Source organism: Panthera uncia (genome assembly GCF_023721935.1).
Source record: "Panthera uncia isolate 11264 chromosome B3 unlocalized genomic scaffold, Puncia_PCG_1.0 HiC_scaffold_1, whole genome shotgun sequence".
NCBI lineage: Eukaryota > Metazoa > Chordata > Mammalia > Carnivora > Felidae > Panthera > Panthera uncia.
Window position 1 is genome coordinate 32,583,635 of NW_026057582.1, and position 22,435 is coordinate 32,606,069.

The 22,435-nt window shown below is 36.0% G+C and overlaps 1 protein-coding gene across 2 annotated transcripts in view; it reads right to left on the minus strand.

Moving 5' to 3' along the window:
- Positions 1–22,435, minus strand: part of RAD51B (RAD51 paralog B) — a 572,091-nt gene that overhangs the window by 373,232 nt on the left and 176,424 nt on the right. The gene's annotated exons all lie outside the window — the stretch shown is intronic.

The window sequence follows — 22,435 nt, forward strand, 5'->3', positions numbered from 1 at the left end:
GCATCTGTATGCTCTGTTCCAGTTTCTAAGGCATAAACAGCTCTATGACCAAGGAATAACAAGTTGCACTCCTGCTCAGAAGCATTTAAAAAAAATGGTCTTAAAAAGGCACACCAGCATCTGGCACCAACCCACCTCATGGCACACAAACAAACAGTATTCAGGAGAAGCAATTCCAGAATGGCAGTGCAAGGATCTTTAAAAAGATCTTAGAAAAAAATCTTGTTGCTCATTCATAAAAGCAGTAAGAATACTGGCAAATGTGAAGAATCAAGTCTTCCAGAACTTTGGAAATTAACCAAAGGCTTGCAACAATTGAGAACTTACTATATGATCCAGCTCTTCCACACCTAGGTTAAACCCAAGAGAACTGAAAACATGCCTATATAAAAACTTGCACACATATTCATAGCACCATTATTCACAACAGCTAAAAGGTGGAAACAACCCAAATGCCTATCAGCTGATGAATGAATAAATAAAATGTGGTATATCCATACAGGATAATGTTTGGCAATGAAAAGAAATAAAGTACTGATACATACTAAAACGTGGAGGAACGTCATGCTAAGTGAAAGAGGCTAGTCAGAAAAGGTCACATGTTATAGGATTCCATTTATATGAAATGTCCAGAATAAGCAAATCCATACAGACAGAAAATAGATTCATGGTTGCCAGAATCTGGAGAGGAAGAAAAATGGGGACTGACTACTAATAGGTAACAGGGTTTCTTTTGGGGGTGATGAAAATGTTCTAAAATGTTCCAAAATTAGATTATTGGTGGCAGTTATACAACTCTGTAAATATATTAAAACCACTAGACTATAAAGTGTTATAAAAAGTTGTTATTTTAAAAAGTTTTCATTGATCTAGAAGCTGCTCCCATATTTTCTCATCTCATGTTTGTTTGACTATGTCTTTCCTCTGCCTGGAATGCATTCCCTTGTACTTCTAAAGACTGAAATCAGACTCACTCTCTAAGGGCCCATCTGAATGTCACCCTTCCCACAATCTTTTCTCATCCTCCCAGAGTGACTTTTTACCTCCAGACTTCCAGAATACTTTATCATGCTTTACATCATCTTAAATGCATTAGCTTAACAATTCTTTATGAACATCTTTTATCTTCCCTACTAGATACGAAGATCCCTGGTGTCAAGGATCATGCCTTCTTTGTGCAGATATAACGTGAGTGTGTAGTAGTTTGCTCCTAACCTAGAAGGTATTCTCACAATGTCCGGTGAATGAGTATGCTTTGCCATATGAGTAAACAAAATATACCTTTACACAAAAAATACTTTTTGAGTAAACAAAATATACCTTTACACAAAAAATACTTTTTCCATTTTTTCCTGTCTTATTTCTTTTTAGGAATATGCAATACACTGCTTGAAGAATTAATCATCCAAAAATTCTACTGTCATGTTTCACAGCAAATGTGATCTCTACTATGTTTGTTTTTCAATGTTTTTCCCTTCATTAAAATACGATATAGGGGCGCCTGGGTGGCTCAGTTGGTTAAGTGTCCAAATCTTGGTTTCAGCTCAGGTCATGATCTCACCGTTTGTGAGTTTGAGCCCCATGTTAAGCTCTGCACTGACAGTGCGGAGCCTACTTGGGATTCTCTCTCTCCCACTCGTGCTCTTATGCTCTCCTTCCTCGCTCTCTCTCTCTTTCTGAAAATAAACTAAAAAAAAATCACTCACAATTTCTTTCTTAAAAAGAAAAATCACTCACAATTTGTATATGTCTTTTGAATCTTCTCTTTTCTCCCAAATACATGAAGTCATGTTTTATGCAGGTTATCTTCCTGTCTTAATTACCATTATAACATAAGCATTTTAAAACTTTATAAAAAATTTTGCAAACATTTTAATGACTTCATAATACTATACTGTATAAGTACACAATTCTATATTTAATCACCGAGGAATATTTGGATTGTTTTCTATTTTTGATTTTATTTTTATTTTTATTGATTTTGAATAATACTGCAGGAAATATCTTTACATATAAATATTTATATACATGTACAATTATTTAAGGTAGATTTTTTAAAATTTATTTTGACAGAGAGTGAATGCAAGCAGGAGAGGGGCAGAGGGAGAGGGAGAGAGAGAATCCCAAGCAAGGTCCTCACTGTCAGTGCAAAGCCCAACACAGGGCTTCAAGTCACCAACTGTGAGATCATGACCTGAGCTGAAATCAAGAGTCTGACGCTTAACCAACTGAGCCACCCAGGCACCCCTGTTTTGTTTCTTTAAAAAATGTTTATTTAGAGAGAGAGAGAGAGAGAGTGCACGCAAGAGCAAGCACAAGTGGGGAAGCTGCAGAGAGAGGGAGAGAGAGAATCTGAGGGCTGACTCCAAGATCAACCGACTGAGCCACCCAAGCACCCCTAAAATAGATTTTCTTATAACAGAATCCTGAGGTCCAAAAAAATGCTGTGGGTAATTTCAATATTCCTGATATTATGATACCAAGTTACATTCCAGGAAAGTTGTAACATTTTATACTCCCAGAGATTTATGAACATGATCATATCATACACAGCATGAGGCATTATCTTTAAACAAAACTAAAGAACTAAAAATTTTTAGTGTGCCATTTAAATCTATGATTTTATTATTTTTGTATTTAAATATATTGTGTATATTAACTTATTAACACATAAATCTATTAATCTTTTATTTTTTTCCATTGTCCTTAGGCTTAGGAAGTTCTTCTCTATTGAGGATCACATCAATACTTACTGATATTTTCTCCTAGACTTTTTTAAGCACTGTGTTACTTGGGAAATACCCAACTGAAATATAGTATCTATTTCTTTTTAAGTTTTTATTTAAATTCCAATTAGTTAACATATAGTGTAATATTAGTTTCAGGTGTACAATTCAGTGATTCAACACTTCCATATGACACCCAGTGCTCATCACAAGTGCCTTGCATAATCACCATCACCTGTTTAACACATCCCCCCACCCACCTCCCTTCTGGTAACCATCAGTCTATTCTCTATACTTAAGAGTCTGTTTCTTGGTTTGCTCCTATTTTTCCCTTTGCGTGTTTGTTTTGTTTCTTAAATTCCACATATAAGTGAAATCATATGGTATTTGTCTTTCTCTGACTGACTTATTTCACTTAGCATAATACTCTCTAGCTCCATCCACATTGCAAATGGCAAGATCTCCTTCTTTTTGATGGCTGAGTAATATTTCATTATGTGCGTGCGTGTGTGTGTGTGTGTGTGTGTGTGTACACACACCACAACTTCTTTATCCATTCATCAGATGATGCACACTTAGGCTGTTTCCATAATTTGGCTATTGTAGATAATGTTGCTATAAACATCAGGGTGCATGTATCCCTTTGAATTAGTTATTTTTGTATTCTTTGGGTAAATACATACCTAGTTAGTGCAATTGCTGGATCAGAGGTGATTCCATTTTTAACTTTTTGAGAAACCTCCACACTGTTTTCCAGAGTAGCTGCACCAGTTTGCATTCCCACCAACAGTGCAAAAGGGTTCCCCTTTCTCCACATCCTCACCAACACTTGTTTCTTGTGTTGTTGATTTTAGCCATTCTAACAGGTGTGAGGTGATACCTCATTGTGGTTTTGATTTGTATTTCCCTGATAATCAGTGATGCTGAGCCTCTTTTCACGTGTCTATTGGACATCGGTATATTCTCTTTGGAAAAATGTTCAAATCATCTGCCCATTTTTAATTGGACTATTCATTTCCTGGGTGTTGAGTTTTATAAGGAAAAAAATACAATGTCTATTTCAAAAAATGTATGTGCTCAGAAATAACAAAATTAGAGCCAGAGTTGGAAAGAAATTTGAAGAAATTGCATATGCTTCTGCTGCTGCCATATCAAACTAAAGCAAAATCAAGTGTCACTTTACTTGCAATACTATAGACAAAGAGAAATTTCATTGAAGAGGGAAAATGCAAACTCTGAAGATTAAATGGAGAAAGGAAAGGAGAAAAGAAAGAGGAATAAAGGAAAAGCTTTTATAATGTTAAAATGTTCAAGATAATTAAAATGACCTTCATTTTCAAGAAACTTGAAATATAGACTTTCAATTTTATAAAACAGGCAATAAAGGAAACTAATTTTTAAAAAGTATTTGAGGTCTAGAATGTAAGGAATATAATATCCTGGTTGTTGAGACGATACCATATCAGATAGTGTTATCTACTGGCAAAGGATAATACAGTAACCCAATTCAAGTAGACATTAAAAATATCCAGAAAGTATCTGTGTGATATTTTACCTTATTCTTTTATAACAATGTAAGATAAAGATCTTCTGTTTGTAAATATTCAGTATGATTTCTACATCTAGCATTGCTTATTGATCCTTTGCTACCATTACCACATGATTGGTCTCCATCTCACATGGTAGGATTTACCATGAAGTCATCTAGTCTTGGACTCATTTTTGTTGGGAGATTTTTGGTTACAGAATCAACCTCCTTACTAGGAATCAGTATGTTCAGATTTTCTATTTTCTCATGATTCAATCTTGGTAGGTTGTATGTTTCTAGGAATTAATCCATTTCTTCTAGTTTCCAATATATTGATGTTTTAATCTTTTTTCAGAACAACTATTGGGGGTAATTTTTGCCTCTGATGACATAGAATTTCTCTTAATATACATAGTAAAAAATATAAACTAATATTTCTTATCTGCAGATCATCAGAGTTCTTGGATACTCATATTATATATAACTACATTAGTAAATTGTAACCATTCATCCCCCAAGGAACTTATTAAGGGGGTGGGGAGATCACTTCCAAAATCATCTTATGAGACTAGCTTTACCTTGTTACCAAAATAAGAGAAGGACACTACAAGAGTAACATTGCAGGAGAATATCCTTAATGAACTAGATGTAAAAATCCTCAACGAAATACTAGCAAACCAAATTAAGCAATACATTAAAAGGATCATATCCCATGATCAAGTGAGATTCACTCTAGGAATGCCAGGATGATTCAACATCTGCGTATCCATCAATGTGATAAACCACATTAACAAAATGAAGGATAAAAATCATATGATCCCATCTCATTCCTATGATGCAGAAAAAGCATTTGACAAAATTCAACATCCATTCATGATAAAAACTCTCAACAAAGTAGATATAGAGGGAATGTACCTCTACATAATAAAGGCCATATAAGACAAGTCCAAAGCTAATAGCATACTCAGTAGTGAAAAACTGAATTAGCTGTATTGGGTTTTTCTTTTTGTTTTTAATATTCAAGATGTAAAGGACGTTAGACATCACCTAGACTAATGCTTTCATTTTTATAGAGAAGGAAACTAAGACCTCAAATCATTACATATCTACATAAGCATTTTTCACTTGTTAAAAATGTTAATTTATTACCAAACTATGGAGTTTGGGGAGATGATTACAATATACAATTACCACCAAGACCCAACTGGCTCTCCAAACTAATTATAACTGAAAGAGAAAAAAGTTTACTCAGTACAATTAAACATTGGTTCAAAATGTCATCTTATGATATACTGACATACATAATTAATTGAGTATCCTGCAGTTGAAAAAAGAATGAAGAAAATCTTATGAACTTATACAGAATGGTTTAGGAATATAGTATCAAGAAAAAAAAGTACAGAAGAGTATCTATAGTATGCTACATTTGTGTAAGAAAGAGGAAAAAATTTTAAAATATGTGTATCTGTTCAAATGAGAAATATATATATCTGCAAAAAGAAAAACAGCAAGAATGAATAGGAAATGAGAAATATTATTAGATGGTTATAGGAAGCGGGTGAAAAAGGGAGATGGGTATGACATAGAAGGAATAGGAGGTGATTCTGTTCTGAGCATATTTTTTGGTACAGCACTGACTTTTGGAAACACTGCATGTTTTACACACACACACACACACACACACACTCTCTCTCTCTCTCTCTCTCTCTCTCTCAATAAGAATGAGAGAAAACTCTAAAGTGAAATATAAACAGAAACAAATGAACTGGACTCATATTTCAAATGAGTAACACAACCACACTGGATGGAGGGGTGCAAGGGGATGAAGAATGGAAACTAACCCAAGTAACTTACAAACATAGTATTTGCAGTATCATAAGTGCAACCATATTTATTAGGCTAAAAACAAAACAACACTCTAAACAAATATTGAATACTAGCTAGTAGGGTTTCCTTTTACAGATGAATGGGCTAGCAATTCTCAAACTACTTTCTTTGCATCCTAGAATTAAGTAAAAAAGCAAGTATATTGGAGCTGGTTTCTCACTGTCAAAGACGGGAGCTAAAAATATGGGAAGGAAGCAAAATAGAATGAACCCTATGTGCTGAACTGGGATTGGAGTTATCGGTATGAACTCATAGTTTCTCATGGGAATAGATAAAGACAAAATATCACTTCTGTGGAATTACTGCTCAAAATGCACAACTTGAATCTAATCATAAGGAATCATTAGACAACCCAAAATGTACCTCCTTTTATAAAACATGCCCATACTCATCAAATGGGTCAATGCTGTAAAAGACAAAGAATGACTAATCAACTGTTCCAGAGTAAAGGAGATTGAGAGGCATGGCAACTGAACGCAACATATAATCAGGGATTTAAATTTGCTAGAATGTCTATTATTGAAACAACTGGAAGAATCATCAATGTTAACTCCTTGATTTTAATAATTGCATCATGGGTAATAAGAGATTGTCTTTGTTTTTAGGAAACATACATGGAAGCATGTAAGGGTAAAAGGACATCATGTCTTCAGTTCCAAAATGGTTCAGGAAAAAAGTGTGTGCATCTGTGTACACGTGTGTGTAAACCAACTGTGGTGAAAACTAACATCTGGAGAATTTAAGTGAAGGATATTATACTAGAATTCTTTGTACTATTTTTCCAACTTTACTGTAGTATGTCAAAATAAAAAGTTTAAAAGCTGGTCCTGCTCACTGCCACATCCTCAATGCCTAGACCCTGGCAGAGTGCTGGCAATCAATTAATATTTACTCAACAGATAAAACCTCACTATTAAGTTATAAAACTCTAAATTCAAGTTAGAAAGAAGGAACAGAGCTTGGAACCTCATTGGGAATCAAATTTCCACCTCCTTTGCCCATGATTGCAGATACATCAGATAGCCAGAAGAGTGGACCACTAAGAAGGAGAAATATAGTTTCCACTCTACAAAAACCACTTTTCTCCCCTTTGGTATGTGTATTTGTGAACAGTCTATCAGCCTAAATGCTGATATTACCCACTGCACATATACATCAGCCTGATCGCAGAGTAAAGTGAGATCAACACTTAACAAGAGAATTTTTTTTTAATTTATTCTCAAGTTAGTTAACATACAGTGTAGTCTTGACTTCAGGAGTAGAATCCAGTGATATAACATCCAGTGCTCAACCCAGCAAGTGCTCTCCTTAATGCCCATCACCCATTTTCCCTATTCCCATGAGTCCTCAGTTTGTTCTCTGTATTTGAGTCTCTTGTGGTTTGCCCCTCCCTCTGTTTTTATCTTATTTTTCCTTCCCTTCCCCTATGATCATCTGTTAAGTTTCTCAAATTCCATATATGAGTGAAATCATGTGGTATCTGTCTTTCTCTGACTTATTTTGCTTAGAATAATACCCTCCAGTTCCATTCATGTTGTTATGAATGGCAAAATTTCATTCGTTTTCATCACCAAGTAGTATTCCACTGTATATATATACACCACATCTTCTTAATCCATTCATCAGTTGATGGGCCTTACCAAGAGAATTATATTAGGGTATTTGTCAGATATAGTTAACTCTTGAAGGAGACTAAGCATTTAAAATAATCTGAGAGATCCAAGGACCCTAATTTCAGTTATTCAAGATAATACATTCAGGTATTCTTACGAAAATTAGGAATAAAAGGTGCTTTATCAAGAATCCACAAGGTTCCTTCTTCTTGACCAGAAGCATCTGACTTCAACATACAAGGACTACTGATAGAACAGCTGCAGATTAAATAATCCTTAGCTGGAGGGGAGCAATCACTTCTAGAAAAACCATTTTATCTTCTCATTCTCTATAATTCATTCATTCATTCATTCATTCATTCATTCAATTATTTACCTAGGCAATTTATATTTATTGAGCACTTACCATATGCTAGGCCCTGGTGACCCAAAAACATAGAAGTCAGCGATACGTATAAGAGATACCTCAAAAAGACAGGTTCTGCTTGATTCATACATTCTTTTGTCCCAAAGAATAAAGCTAGGGCAGGTGGATAGCTTATTCAAATCGAAGACTGGCCTGGGCATTCCTAATAAATTGTTCCATACTTCTAAGGTTCCAAAATAAATTTCAAGAGTCCAACACAATCTTTCAGAACCGTGCAGGGGGAAACAGACTTTTTTTTTCCCAAAAAAACTATACTATGAAAGTAAAAGCAGTCCTCCAGCTTCCCAGTTCTGAAAGGACTGTTCTAATGGAGAATGAATCAGTATTTAAATGGCAGAGCCCACAGCTTAAACATCAAAATAAATAAACATTCTTTCCAACTGAAAGGGCAATAGATCTACTCCCTTTTTCTATGGATGAAGATCAATCCTAGGTAGGTTAAATATAAATATGGCTACCTGTAAAACTAATGAGTGATAAGACAGAATGGAAAGGGCAGAAAAAAGCACAGCTTGGTGTCCATATGACAGGGACACATGGAAGACAATGAAAGGAAGACACCAAAATGATAAGGAGAAAAGGGATCTAGAAATGACTATAGATGATGAAGCAGGAGTTAGGAGTAAGGAAAGAAAAGGCTGAATGGAAGGAGTGTTTATAGTTAGTGGCAATAAGGCCAACTGCAGGGGTCTGTCCTCTTACTCAATGGCAAGTTAGTTCACTGTACCTAAGGGTAAAAAAAAAAAAAAAAAAAAAACCTTTTTATATTGGTAAAAAAAAAAAAAAAAAGAAAACTATTTAAATTCCACCTCAGATACAATGCACAGTGTTTGGCACATAGTATATTTTGGATACATTAAATGTCAATTATCACTGTTATTGCTAATTAATTAGTCACAGCAGCTGAAGAAGTAGGCCTTGATGATGTTACCCAAGCTGGACTTAAGAAGAAAATTAAGTGATTTCTGGTATAGAATTCTCTAGATTTCACAGTGCTGCTTTGAAATTATTTCTCCAACACAGCAGTCAATGTCCTAGTTGCCCTAGGGGCTGAAGCCGACTGAAATCCAGAGAAACCAGATCTTTCTGTCGTGTTCAACAAAGTAGTTTGTTCACTGTAATTTGCCTACCTGTTTGTGCACCATTTACAATTTACAATTCAAAATGCCTTAAACCTCAAGAGAGTTTTATTACTTTCAAAAGCTAGTGAGTTGACCCTGTCGTGCTTCTCCTAAAAACTGAGTCATCGAAACAAAAATATATGTGCCAAATAGAAAGGTTGAATAAATGTGAAAAAAATATTCAGTCTTTTTAGTAAACAAAGATTCCCCTGGGAATGAGATTAGCAAAGTCTATTGTTAAGAGCACAATCATGTACATTCTTGTGACAAAGGCCTTAAAAATGTGAAAATTCACCTAGTGATTTCACTGCTAGGTTTTTATGTTATAGAAATAGCCAAGGTTGTACACAAGAATTTATCCATAAGGATGTTTCCTATGGCATATTTATAGTAGCAAAAAAATATTGGAAACAAGGAACAACCTTACATTTCAAAAAATAGGCTAGTTAATACAATATAGCTATTAAAATCATGTTCTGGAACAGCAGAGAAAACACATTCAACATTTTTTTAATTTAAAATTTAAAAAGTAGCTCATCTTTTTAATAAACTTATTGGTTATTTCCAAACACTAGTTTTTCTCTCTTCTTTTTTTTTTAATGTTTATTTATTTTTGAAAGGGAGAGAGAGAAAGAGAGACAGAGCGGGGGCAGAGAGAGAGGGAGACACAGAATCTGAAGCAGGCTCCAGGCTCTGAGCTGTCAGCACAGAGCCTGATATGCGGTGCAAACCATGAATTGTGAGATCATGACATGAGCTGAAGTTGGAGGCTTAACCGACTGAGTCATCCAGGCGTCCCTAACACTAGTTTTTTTTATATAAACTTGAACATTATTTTATACAGTTTTTAAGAAAATCAGGATTCTAGGGGCGCCTGGGTGGCTCAGTCGGTTAAGCGGCCGACTTCGGCTCAGGTCACGATCTCACGGTCCATGAGTTCAAGCCCCGAGTCGGGCTCTGTGCTGACTGCTCAGAGTCTGGAGCCTGTTTCAAATTCTGTGTCTCCCTCTCTCTCTGACCCTCCCCCGTTCATGCTCTGTCTCTCTCTGTCTCAAAAATAAATAAACGTTAAAAAAAAAAAAAAAAAAGAAAATCAGGATTCTAGAAATCTGGTAACTTTTGCTTTTAATTTATCCTTAAGGATTTTAAAGACTGTTGACACTGCTGTAAATGGAACGATTATTCTTTTTTTTTAAGCTAGTTATTTAACAGTACAGAGAAAAGCTATTGAAATAAATATATATATAGTATCTGATCAGATTTTGTTCCCTTATTAATTTAAATCACTTGTTAATTTTTCTTCTCAATTAAATGTAAAGCAATTAATGTAAAGCAATTAATTTAAATCACTTGTTAATATTTCTTCTCGACTTGAATGTAAAGCAACTAATTCTCATGGAAGTATTTTCTTAATGTTTAGTAAAGAGAAAAAGATTCAAATAACTGTATGTAATATGATCCCTTTTTGGCAACACATACAAATGTCATTATATATGATGTATTTGCATATTATTAAATGAACCTTCCTTCTCTTTTGTAGAAGATAAACTTTCTTCTACAAAAAAAATCACTCATTTTTAAAAAGATATTCATGAAAAGCAGCATGACACTTGTGTCCATGTGTGTACGAATAGAGATGCCTAACAAGACAGTAACCAAAATGTTCACTTCATATGGGGACAAAATTTCAAGTACTTTTTATTTCTTTATTTTTTATGTAAGGTTCACAAATGCATTACATGAAAATATATTATATGATATTATATAAGAAAAAAATAAGTTCTTTTCAATATGTATACCAAAATATGGTACATACTTGAGCATGCTGATACATGGATAAAGCTTTCAAAAGGAAAAGAAGAGGAATTTGATGCAAGAGAGTGAAGATCATTCATAAGGTCCAGTGCTTTTGGACAGGAAACTATCAAGGACAGGAAATGGGGACAAAGCTGGAGAAGGGAAAAAAGATTAAGCTTTTGAAGGGTACCTACTATATGATGATAATGAAGAAAAAGGAAGAAGACAAAATTCACTCAATCTTCATCATGGTTTCATTGATGAATAAGTTATATTATAATCTAGTTGGGGAAAAATAATTTCTATAATGACATTAATTCCATCTACATGATATGGTGTATAAGAGAAGTAGAGAGAAAGGAAAGCCCTAGAGAACTCAATATGGAAACACATAATAGAAGAAATAGAACTTGAGGATATGAATACATTAAAAATAGAAGAAAGGATTTTCTAGGCCTGTGAAAAAATATGATCAATGGTATACAGGTTGAAATGCATACCAGTGGACTGCAAAGGAAGCCTCATGTGGGAATAGGAAATAAAAGTATGCAGGTGGGGATGGCCTGATGAGAGAAAGCCTCAAAGGATAAACTGAGAAATTTAGGGTTGATGCTCACAAGGCATTCTTGAGCAGAGGAATGACAGGAGAGGAATGTTTTAGAAAGATAAATCCAGAGATGGTATGTAAGAGGGTGAGCCGTCAGGGAAGAATCAAGGTAGGAGGCTGTTGGGAGTCATGAAGACCTGAATTCCTATCTTGACTATGGTGATAGATACACAGGGCAAACCCAAGAGAGACTCTGAAAGTCTATTTAGAAATTTCTGCTATAAAAACTCAAAGTCTTAAGAATAATTCCAAGGAGACCTTGAGCTCTGTGAGACACAGATCATCAGCACCTGGGAAGTCTGGAGTTGTTTATAATCTAGAAGGTAAAGGAAAGGTCAAGGAATGACTCTAAGAAGGGAAAATGAAGAAGCCTTGTTAGCAGAGGAGCAAGGGCACTGAGTTGGATAGGTTTTCTGGGACAAGCATGAGTGCCATCTGTGTCCTCTGAGGTGTCCTGGCACCTTACAGGAAGTGCTGGCTTGCCTTACGCTGCGAGTAGCATCTCTAACAGCTCACAAAAAGTCCAGATTACTGATTCCTTGATTCAGTTCTATCATATAAGCTCTACCTAGGCAGATCCTATTCTCCTATTAAATGCATAAAGAATGTTTTGATTACTATGTAGTTATTTAAATACTGTAAAATTCAGTTACTCCCTTGTACATTTTATCTGGGTATTAGAAGAGTGAACACCCAACAAATATGTCCATATCATTTTCAAAGAAGTCTTTCTTCTGATAAGACTTCTTCACAGTTTAGAACTTGTTGACATACTAAATACCACAGATAAGGTTTCGGTTAAAAATATTTCATTCTTTAAAGAGGACAGGTTCTTTTTCCTTCCCTCTCAAATAAAACCTCAGGGTGAGTGAGTGAGTGAGAGAACAAGCAAGAGAAAGAGTGAATGAGAGAAAGAGCAAGAGAAAGAGAAAGCAAAAGAGAAAACAAAAGAAAAAGAAAGAGCGAGAAAAGAGAATGAGAAAGATTGAAAAAGAAAGAGAATGAGAAAAATTGAAAGAGAAAGGGAGACAGAAGGAACAAAAGAAAAGCACAGTGTGAAAAATGTCTAGCTTTCCTTCCTGTCGTATGCATTTCTTCTACACAGTGGAGCCCACTTAAAGAAACAGACTCATTTATATACATTCCCTGAATCATAAGCTCAAGGCACAATAATATCTACCCTCATGGTATCAATAAGAGGAGATAATATTTGTAAAATGCTTAACATAGTGCCTGGCACACTAATTACTCAGATTGAGAATACAAAATCATGATCAACAAAAACAATAGCAAGTCAAGACACTGTTTTATACAGCATGATTTTAATTACATGAAATTACATGGAAAAACATGAGAAATACCTTAAAAAGTTAAGAGTTCTCAGCAAAACAAATGATGAACAAAATGCAAAGGGATCTACCAAATGGAAGAAAATATTTGCAAACCACATACCTGATAAGGGGTTAATATCCAAAATATATAAAGAACTCATACACTCAATAGCAAAAAAACCCAAATAATCCAATTAAAAATGGGCAAAAGACCTGCACAGACATTTTTCCAAAGAAGATACTCAAATGCCAACAGGTACATGAAAAGGTGCTCAAGATCACTGACCATCAGGGAAGTGCAAATTAAAACAACAATGAAATATCACCTTACACCTATTACAATGGATATCCTCAAAAAGACAAGAGATAACAAGTGCTAGCGAGGATGTGGGAAAAAGGGAACCCGTGTGCACTATGGGAGGGATTGTAAATTGATACAGCTACTATGGAAAACAGTATGGAGTTTCCTTAAAAACAGAACATCCAAATAGAACTATCATATAATCCAGCAATTCCACCTCTGGGTATATATCTGAGGGACATAAAATCACTATCTCAAACAGATAGCTGCACTCCCATTTTCAGTGCAGCATTGTTCACAAGAGCTAAGACCTAAGCATCCGTCAATGGATGGATGAATGTGATATCTGTCTGTCTGTCTATCTATCCATCCATCCATCCATAGGAATATTACTCAGCTATAAAAAAAGAAGGAAATCCATCCATCCATCCATCCATCCATCTATATGAATATTACTCAGCTATAAAAAAAAGAAGGAAATCCTGACATTTGCTACAGCACAGATGGACCCTGAGGTCCATCCACTTATGCTAAGTGAAATAAAAACAAATATTATGTGAACTCACTTATATGTGGAATCTATAAAAAGCTGAACTCATAGAAATAGAGAGCTGGCTGGTGGCTGCCAAGGGCTTAGGGAGTGAGGAAGTGAACATAGTTAAAGGTACCAGCTTGTAGTTTTAAGATGAGTAAGTTCTGGGGATCTAATGTACAGCATGGTGACTATAGGTTATACTGTATTATATATTTGAAAGCTGCTAAGAGAATAGATCTTATAAGTTCTCACCACACATACACACACACACATACACACAAAACACTTATAATAATATTATATATTATATATTATTAAATATAATATAAAATAAATGTTATATATTTATTATATATAATATTATGTGTTATATATTATATAATAAATATAATAACTTATAATAATAAGGGTTATAATAAACATGTGAGCATATGATGTGATGTGACTTTTTAATATGGTAGAAACATTGGAAATGTTACAATTTTTTAAATCCTGAAGAATTCCCTTATCCTATTTTAACTTTTTAAAAATGACACATATTGGGGCACCAGGGGTGGCTCAGTCAGTTGAGCATCCAACTTCAGCTCAGGTCATGATCTTGCAGTGGTGAGTTCAAGCCCCATACCAGGCTCTCTGCTGTCAGTGCAAAGCCCGCTTCAGATCCTCTGTCCCCTTCTCTCTGCCCCTTGCCCTGCTTGCACTCTCTCAAAAATAAAAATAAACATTAAAAAAATAAAAACAAATAAAAACAACAGATTATAAACACTATACTAGAATGGAAGATCTTTCATCCAATGAGCTTAAACTGGACCATAACATAATTCTATCTGATTTGTAGAGAAATATCAATTATTAATAACTGAAAAGCACAAAGTTTGTAGATGGCTCTAAAGTTTTTTAGAAGCAATGTTTCCAAAGGCTACAAGATCAGCAAGCTATTCCACAGAGCCTTTTTCTCTACAATGAGATACCATGTTCTACTATTTCCATAGGAGAAAGCCAGGGTTTCTGGTGATGCTGCTGTTAAATCTAAGGGGGAAAGGGGTGGTGGTGGAAACTGAGAAGCGTTGAAGAAAGCCTCTGTGTCCAGAATCGAAGAAAGAATTAAAATATTTATATTTCTAAAAACTAATAATTCCAAGCCCTTAAATCTATTAGACTTTTCTTTTAAAGCAAAGAAGGGCTTTGAGGGCTCATCCATGAGGGCTTGCCTATCTTGCTATTATGGGCTGAATGTACCCCCCGAAAAGTCATATAGCCCTAACCCCCAATGTGATTGTATAGGGAAGTGGGACCTTTGGGAGGTAATTATTCATGGATTAGGTCACAAAGGTGGGATCCTCATGATGGGATTAGTGCCCTTATAACAAGAGGAACACAGAGATCTTGCTTTCTTCATGCAATGTGAATACAGACCATGAACAGCATATCTATAAGACAGGAAAAGAGCCCTCACCAAAAACTGAATCTGCAGGTACCTTGGTCTTAGATGTCCCAGCCTCCAGAAACATGAGAAATAAATATCTGCTGTTTGATCCAGCCAGTCTACAGTATTTTGTTATGGCACACTGAGCTAAGACCCTCTCTTTTCTCCTATCCCATATTACACCCTGGCTTGTCCCCCTGTCACTAATACCTACTAGAGGACAGTAATAAACAAAGATCTAATTGTTTTCCACAATTGTTTCACAAACGTACTCATGAAAATACTTTGCTCCTTGATGTTAATTTCAAATGCTGAACATTTTATGCTTCTCAAAAAAAAAAAAAAAAAAAAAAAAAAACTTAATAAAAACTAAACTAAACTATCCTCATTGGTTTTTGTTTACTGTAAGACAAATGGATTTTGGGCACAAAATGTTGTTCACCGTTCCTGGATTACATATTAAAGTACAGAATTAAATATCGTCCCTCATATACAAAAATTAGCTGAATTAGAATCAGTGACAATTTTTCACTCAGCCTCTACTGTGTAAAAGCACTATGGGAGATAAAAAGTATGAAACAAGAGCTTCCCTCAAAATGTTTACCTATATTTGCTATTATCCAAACCTAAGGTATACCCTCAACAATCCAATAAATCACTTCAATTTTCTTAAAAGTAATACTATCAGATTCATGAGATCCATCCTTTCCTATTAACTTCACACAAATCATGCCTGCTGGAACAGACTACAGTGGCAAAAAGTAAAATGTCACAATGTTCCTAGTGGTCATTGATAAGCACTCACTAATTAGTTTATTACCAGTAAGAAAGGGAAGGGGGGAGGGACAAAGCAAAGAAGGGCAGAGAAACAGAAAAGGAAAAAAAAAAGGTTATGCTAACGAAGTTGTCTGTTTTAAGATAAGCAGGACCAAGGTTTAGGAAGATAAACATGACTTTTTTTCTTACTCTGAAAGAAACACTTAGAATTACTTTAAGAAATACATGGAAATTGGCCTAAATAAAACACTTTAGACCTACACTAGTGTGGATCTCTACAGGTCACCTAATACTCTCACCAGCTTAACCAGTGCCAGGACTCAGAACAGCTCTTCATGCTTCTTTAGCATTTTAAACGGTTTAAATAACATGAGGATTAAGGGAATAAAGAAAACCACCAACACTAGCCCAATGATATGCTTATAACCTCCTGGGCCCACCATTTGAAGTGAAGAAGAGTCTACTACATTACTCTGTCCTCACACTGGTTTGCAGAATTCAGGATTAGAATTTCCCAGCAGTTCCTACCAGTTGGTTTCAAAATAATTTGAACGTGAAGACATCCATGTCAGTTTGTTTAAAATGTGTTTTCCTTCTGCTGAATGCTTATTTCACTGTTGTTTTCTCAAGGAGACAGTGAGAAGTCATTCAAGTGCTCATTCACTGCTTTCTCCAGGCCAATTACAAAAGATAAGAAGCTGACAGTAGACAAGAAGAAACCTGCTTTTATCTTCATGCTTTGTTGCAACCCGATGAGCAATAAGAAGTTCAGGGCAATATTTAGCCATATCCTTTCCCTGTTCTGTAAAAAATTTATAGCTTAGTCCTCATTTGTAAAGTCTCAGCATGCTTCCTTCTTTTACAACCTTTTCTACAGACTGTAATGGAAAAGCTACCTCATGGCACCTTATATAACATAAGTCGTCTCTGGGGTTTTGCCATGGCTGGTAATTTGTCTTTGGAACCAAAAATCTGCCCTATGCCTCCTTGGGCTGTTTTTTGTATTTTTTTTTTTTTTTTAATTCCAACTTATTTCTCCAGAAGAGGGTTGTTCTCTCTACTTACTTGTTGAAAACCTTTTTTCTAACATTAATTTTCAAATTAACTGTTGGCCCAAGTTTGCAGATCAGCTCTGCAACTTTTCTAAAGATTTGCATATCAAGCCAGAGAAGTAGGGTCTGGTTTGCTTTTGTGGAAAAAGTGATACAGACAGAATTGGAAACTACCACTTAAAAATTCCAAGTTCCAAATCTCACTGAAAATATTTGGGGCTTGAATTCCATTTTTATCCCCATCTAAGAAAAAGCTGGTACCAGAAAACTGTTTGTAAAGTTCCTAATATTCCTCAGTCATCAAATATCTTTTCCAAAACAGCATTCTGATCGGTATAATTCAAATGAATCACCAATAACACAATTAAATTCCACCCAAAATATTCCTGTACTAAAATTCAAAGGAAAGTGCTTGGCAAAGTGCATCTTAGACCTGCCAAACCCCAAAAATTTGAAAACAAATAATAACTCCAGGATGCTTTGCCAAGCCCCCAAAAGCCAATGGCTGCCACTCTTTGAGAATGCATGTTTCTGAACATCCTCTACTTAGACTTCATAGTCTAAGCTCTTAAGTGTCAAAGGTCAAGAACCACCAACCAAAGAACTAATAAGACTGAAGCTCTAGGTAAATAAACTTAAAACTGCAAAGCTCTAGCAGGTAAATTCCCACACAGTTCATCTGTTGATTTTTTTTTTTTTTTTTCATTCAAGGAGCATTTTAGCCTTGGGATTACCTTTCACTCAACAAGGATCACCTACATTCTAACTCTTGTGGTTATTACAGCAAATCATGGGGTGTTGAGAACTTGGCTTCCTCCATCTTAATAAAACAGTTGAAGTCCTAGAGGCAGTTAATCCCTGGAAGGCTTTGTGATCCCATCCCCTGACATGTTTGATAAATATGGAAATTGTAAAACGTTCTGACTTGTTAAAATTTTTTCAGCCTGCTTAACGTGCTCTTTGGCCTTAACATGCACAAAATGCTGACTTGGCATGCCCAGGGGCTCCCATCACCTTCTCTGTTGTGTATACACTGACAACCCCTAAAGCATAAATAAGTCACACATCACAAAGAAATGTTTATTCTATACTCTAAGAGGGACTCTCCTTTTCTCAAGGAAACAAAAGTATGGCAAAGGGGAGGGAAGAAGGGTGTGTACAAAAAAATGTGGCAGAAAGGAGCAGGGGAGGGAGGACCTCAATTCTAAATTATTTGAAAGCTGGAGACCATTAAAAAAATCTGGGTTGGGACAGGTGTGTCTACAGTTGGCTGAAAGACTCTAAACAAATCTTTCAGAGTCTGAAATTACTATGGTAAGAAACAACTATTCCTCTTTGTTTTTCACTTTACAAAATGTAATGAATAATATCGTTTTCTTCCAGGACCTTTTGTAATTCTAATGAGTCAACTCCCCTTTAGCACTATTCAAAGTCAAGAAAATGAAATACTATTATGGCCTGTGTATCTGGCCATCAGTGAGCAAGAAGGCAAGCTCTACTGTTATAAGTAGGCCCAACTTCTACTCATCTCAAATAACTAGTCATCTTGGAGATCGAATAAACAACTACATAAATACCAGAAAGAGGGCCTGTGACTATACAACCTGGGTGTGGTGTCTAGAAATCCTGCAGACTCCTCCAGGCATAGTATTCACAGAGAAATTCTATGAAGAAACCACAAAAACAATATGCTGATGAAATGCTCATGATGCATTGGAATACTTCAGAATTTATAGCCAGCCATACTGACCAGTCACAGCAATTCCTGATACTCCCAGATTTGACCAGCAAATTCCCAACACTTTGACCATTTCCAGAAGATTGTCTTTATGATGGCTCCTGAGTTGTTGCTTGTGTCAAACTTAGAACTGTGAGAGCAAGACACATGGCAGAATGGAAACAGGCCTCACCGATGCGGGGGTAGGCACACCGTAGTGCAGAGAAAAGGAAGCAATAAAGAGCCGAGTAGCAGAGAGCCAGAGGGAGAAGGAAAGAAGCCAAGAGTCAGGATGGTATACATACTATTAAAACCATTCAAAAATAATTGAAAATTAGTTGTAGCTCTGCAGACAGTTCTCAGGGCCTACGTAGGTTTACGGTAGGTGGCAAACAGGCCACCAGATCATTCTAAAGGGCAAGAACTTGGCCAGGGAAGGAAACAAGAGTGAAAATGTTGGTATTTCAGCCAAGTCTTGTTACCCCAATTAAAGAAAGAAGGAAAGCAGACAAAAGCTGGCTTTAGGAGAGAAAATAATCAAAATGATGGAGAATATTATCTCCTGCCTTCCCATCAATACCATGTTTCTTAAAAATAGCTGTACTTCAAAGTAGCAGGACATGTACCCAGGCACCTGGGTGGCTCAGTCAGTTAAGCATCTGACTTCGGCTCAGGTCATGATCTCACGGTCTGTGAGTTCGATCCCCACATCAGGTTCTGTGCTGACAGCTGGGAGCCTGGAGCCTGCTTTGGATTCTGTGTCTCCCTTTCTCTCTGTGCCCCTCCCCCACTCGTGCTCTGTCTCTCAAAAAAAAAAAAAAAATGAATAACGTTAAAAAAAAATTAAAAAAAAAAAAGCAGCAGGAGGACATGAAGAAAATAACGCTGCAGACAGAAAAGGAGACCAGCCAAATCAATGACTGAGTCATCCAGCTCTGAGACGCAGAATGCTCTGGAGTCTAGGTCAAGACTTCTCAAACCTTAAGGTGCATGAGAATCACCTGGAACTTGTTAAAATGCAGAGTTTGATTACTTAGGTCTAAAGTAGGGCCAGAGCTTTTGCAGTTCCAACAAGCTCCCAGGTGATGCTAATACTGCTGGTCCACAAACCACGCTGTGAGTAGCAAAGGTTAGTATGGATCTTGGTCAGGTAAATTCTGGCTTGCCCATGACCCTGGGCAAGTTACTTCTCTAATTTCTCAGTTTCCTCATTTATTAAACGAAGATAGCAATGCCTACTTCATAAAACTGACATGAGAAATAAATAAAACTATTTAGCCTAATGACTACCTATTACCACTACAAACATATTTCCCAAAGTGTACACATACCATTAGTATTACAAGGGCAAAATTTTAAAAGTTGTAATTCGTAGGCAATATTTTCATAAGCATCAAAGAAAAAAATTACTGTTACCTTAAACTCAAGACTTCATGGGTATTATCACTTAAGATAAAGCTAAGTGTAAAAGAAAAAGTCACTCTAAAAAATTACTAAGTAAATTAAGGTACAAGAGGTACATGGATATGACAAAAATGATGAGGGTGATACTCAACTGACTGAAGTTTGGGAAACATCAATGAACACAGTTACAAAGTTTCTGAAGGTAGGGGCTTGACCCGATTATCCCATTATAAGGAGCATGTGTGTTACAGAATCCCGAATGTATTTCAAAACCTTCTGGTCACTCAGGGCTTAGAAACCACACTTTAACCAAATGAGAGTCTCACCCACACTTACTTGTGTATATTGTATACCTATGCTATCCTAAAGGCTAGGGAAAACAATTCCATGGAATAAAGCCATTTTCCCCTTAGATATGTAAATTAACCAATCTAAATTACCTCCCAAAAGTGGGCTAAATAATAGAATTATGCCTCCAAGGAAGGAAAGCTATGATTTCATAAATCCAGTATTATGATGTTTCCTCTTTTCCCACAAACATTTTGTAACACCATCCTAAGGTAATTTGTGGTCAAAGAGATGGATGTGGATGACTGAACACTTTGCAAACGAATTTGTCATACCCTTTAACAACAACCTTTAGAGCTAAGACAGGAAGTCTGAAGTCATATATGAGTTGGAAAAGAGGCAGAGTGTTTGCGAGTAGCATAAAAGGATTACTGATGTATTTCGCATCTGATGTCTGGTATACTCAGAGTAATTTATCATTCTTACAATTGTGCTGTAGCTAGTTGGTGGTTCTATTCAAGTTAATGAGTAAAAAGAAAGTGAACACAGACATGTCAGAACTTCACTCATTCATTTGTCCATGATGCAAACTACTTCTTTGCTGAACTGGATAAGAGTTTCAAATATTGGAAGAGTATTTTCTCAAGTTTTCTATGCCATGCATAATACTAATGGCGGTCGAGTTGACACACTTCAGGTTTAATCTGGATTACTAAAATTTTCTCCATCACTTTCTTAAGTCTAGACAATTAACAAAACAACAAATCAAGTCCTGATTTGGGTTTGCCGATTTCCACAGTCTACTGTGGCTGATTTCAAGTTCCCCATAGGACCTCAGTAAACATGGAGTTGGAAGAGATGTGCGGTAATATCACACCACTACATAGTATTTTCAATACAGATGCAAGAGACACAAATAATTTCAAGAACATAAATAATAGTAAGATGTAGTAAAAAGAATTATGAGGTAATGAGTTTTGAGCATTTTTTTTTCTTTTGGGGGCATTTTTTTCAATATCATTTATTTAATTATAAGTTTATATCATTTAATTTGTAATGATAACCAACGGACAACATTTCTGAAAATGTAATAATTGGCTCTTGGGAGCTTGCAGGGGCTGGATCTAGCACATCACTCACCAAGAATCTCGTCCTACACATTGTTGCTAATACCACCAGATTTACTACAAATTTTGAGTTTTCTAAGTTAAAAACCTCTCAGAAAATATGGTAAACCTTGTGTATTAGAGACAACAAAAATAAAAACAAACCTACAAATATTACAGTCAGAATTTTTTATGTAACCAAGTTTGCAGTTAACAATAGAAAACTAATGGGTGGGGGGGCACCTGGATGGCTCAGTCGGTTAAGCGTCTGAGTACGGCTCAGGTCTGGATCTCATGGTTCGTGAGTTCAAGCCCCACGTCGGGCTGTCTGACATCTCAGAGCCTGGAGCCTGCTTTGGGTTCTGTGTCTACCTGTCTCTGCCCCTTCCTGACTCACACTCTGTCTCTCTATTTCTCTCTCTCTCAAAAATAAACACAACATTAAAAAAAAAAAGAGGGCCGCCTAGGTGGCTCCATTGGTTAAGCATTCGACTCTTGATTTTGGCTCAGGTCATGATCTCACGGTTCATAATTTCAAGCCCCGCATGATAGTGCAGAGACTACCTGGAATTCTCTCTCTCTCCCTCTCTCTCTGCCCCTCCTCTGCTCATGCACTCTCTCTCTCTCTCTCTCTCTCTCTCTCTCTCTCTCTCAGAATAAATAAACTTAAAAAGGAAAAGAATAAAGAAAACTTATGAAATAGGCCCCAAAGCGTTTAGAAAAGCAACTGATAAAAGCACCTTTGCCTCTTGGGGGAAAGAAATGGAGGCAACAGATATTTATTTGGGTAAA